The sequence below is a fragment of the Drosophila willistoni genome, unplaced genomic scaffold (genome assembly GCF_018902025.1).
Source record: "Drosophila willistoni isolate 14030-0811.24 unplaced genomic scaffold, UCI_dwil_1.1 Seg202.1, whole genome shotgun sequence".
Lineage (NCBI taxonomy): Eukaryota > Metazoa > Arthropoda > Insecta > Diptera > Drosophilidae > Drosophila > Drosophila willistoni.
The window spans coordinates 1-2,378 of NW_025814171.1; the positions used below are offsets into that span (position 1 = coordinate 1).

Sequence of the window (2,378 nt, forward strand, 5' to 3'; positions counted from 1 at the left end):
TATTGATGAATTGAGTTGCAGGGAAAGAAATTTCAAAAAGGAAAAATATTATTGCCAAGTATACTGCAAGGGTATATAAACTTCGGCATAGCCGAAGTTAGCTTCTTTGATATTTTTTTCTCTTATTACCAATTATTACTTGTACACCAACTTATTCTAGCTTTCGATTCTAGTATATTACCTAGGTTTAAACAAAAGAAGAAGTTAAAAATTTTCGTTTTCACTTTTCACCGCTTGCCGCGTGTCGTATCGAAATCGAACTGATCAGATGGTCGCCAAAGTAATTGTTTCGTCTCTTTGTCGAATAACTTCTTCGCTGCTTGCACTATTTAACATAAGTCTTGGACTTCTGGCTTTGGAAAATTTGACACCAAAATTTGGGCTTTACGTTTATCTAACAAAAAAAATTATATACACATACGTGATAAAATGTGAATGTCGTTAATGCGTTTTTTTTTTCTTTTCTTTAGAGCTTTATAATTACCTTCTGCTAAATCAAAGCAATACATTTTAATTTCCTTTTTTCTTTTCCATCATGAATGAACATACCGAGACTTTAAAAATCTGCGTGCAAAATTTTATTTGCAAAAATGACCAAATTTTAATGATTCAAAGAAAAATTAGCACTTACTCAAGAAGTATATCTTAAAATAGAGAACACCAACATCAATGGTTTCTTTTTTTATTTCCGATTCAAGCCCATGAAGATGGCTTGTATTTATTCGGATTTAAAATTTACTTGGGTTATTTTAACCACAAAAAAAATGAAATATTAATTTTTTTCTCACTTCCTGCAAAGGACTGTTCCGCTCGGTTGCCAATTTGAAAAGAATTTATCAAGATAGTTCGCCTATGCTCTATGCCTAGCTTTGATCTTCGTTTAGACCCGAAGTCAATTGTCAAAGTGACATTATCCGCTATTGGCATAATGGGAAAAAGAAATGTACCACTGTGGTGAACTTTCTTTCTGCAATCAAGCAGTGCATTCGCGGGTCTTTTAAATGCTGCCTTCCTTTCTTTTTTTTTACTTTTTTTTTTTCTTTTGAGCTGCAAGTTTTACTCAAGGCACCTCCACACAACCGATGCAGCAATTTGCTCATGATCCATGCCACGCCATTTTGTTAAAAGTGACGTCATTAGCCGACTCCCACACACGGCAAGACACTCGCCAGAACCAATCCACCGTAGCACACCATTGCGTGGAGTTGGCTCCAGCAGCGTCGGAGTTAAATTTCGGTAGAACAATTTCACCATCTTGTCGAGATTCACTAGGCGATGCACGAAAAGTTTTTGCTATCTCCCAAAAGTTTCGATTTTGTGGTTCTAATAAAATGCGAAACTGCTCCTCATTTATTGTTGGTCTTGAGTTAGACTCCACTTCTGATATCGGCGAAGAGAGGAATTCAGGGTTTCCTGAATCGTTGATTCCGTTGTTGGATTCCATTTTTCCACTAATTTTGTGCAGCGAGTCTCGACGTGCTGTATGGTTGACTTCCAGAAGGAAAAGAGACTGAATTCTCCCTCACATATCTAGTGTTAAACCGTTCTACATCAGTCATTATATTCATTACTTAACACTGATCAATTCGCCGTAACAGTAGGCACACAATTCAAATTATTAGAAATGCCTAATTCAATCTCCGACACGGTCATCCTGACAAATTACACGTCCTCGTGAAGCAGGAGTATAAACCACCTTTATAATCTCCGACATACTGTAATGTAATATAAAAAATATATATTTCGTATAATGAATGATAACTTTTTACTTTTGTAACATTTTATGGAATATATTTTAAAATTTGTACTTAATTTTGATGAAGAGTTCTATTCCTATTTCGTGTTTAAATTTTACTTAATTTTGATATAAAATGATTAAAGTTAAGAACTTTTGTAACTTTTAGTGTATTATGTTCTTAAATTTTTACTTAATTTAAATGTTTTTCCCAATTTTTGCCAAAAGGAACAATAAGGATTTTAAAAATGTTTAGATTAGAGGGATGAATGTATGCTAAAATTTGTAGTTAATTTTGATGTAGTTTTTTATATGCATATGTAAGTTAAGCACTTCTATCACAACTCATACCATAACATAGAAGCCATAGACCCAAGTCCGTCAACACATGCCCATTGGTCAACCCCACTCAATCGTCACATGCCCATTTGTCGCATGATCGCCAATCTCAAGTAACAGTCCGATCGCTAGGATAAACAATAAGCCTGCACCCCATTTTCCCAGGCCCTAGAAGAATGGTGTCGGGTTCGGTGCATACGCAGAATCACGCCACAAATTTCGGCAATAAACAAAGAATGGTCCTGAACACTTGTGTAAACAAAGAATGGTCCCACGCACTTAAAGTGGACTATTGGACTCAGCC

At 35.4% G+C, this 2,378-nt stretch overlaps 1 long non-coding RNA gene across 2 annotated transcripts; it reads right to left on the reverse strand.

Moving 5' to 3' along the window:
* Nucleotides 1–1,655: 1,655 nt before the first annotated feature.
* LOC124461088 lies at nucleotides 1,656–1,843 on the reverse strand. Of its 2 annotated transcripts, none has more exons than XR_006954925.1 (2): nucleotides 1,809–1,843; nucleotides 1,656–1,715 (listed from the first exon to the last, which is right to left on the reverse strand). It is a non-coding gene; the product is annotated as an uncharacterized LOC124461088 (long non-coding RNA). The 2 variants fall into 2 exon arrangements; XR_006954926.1 differs by lacking the exon at nucleotides 1,809–1,843 and adding an exon at nucleotides 1,770–1,797.
* Nucleotides 1,844–2,378: the final 535 nt, after the last annotated feature.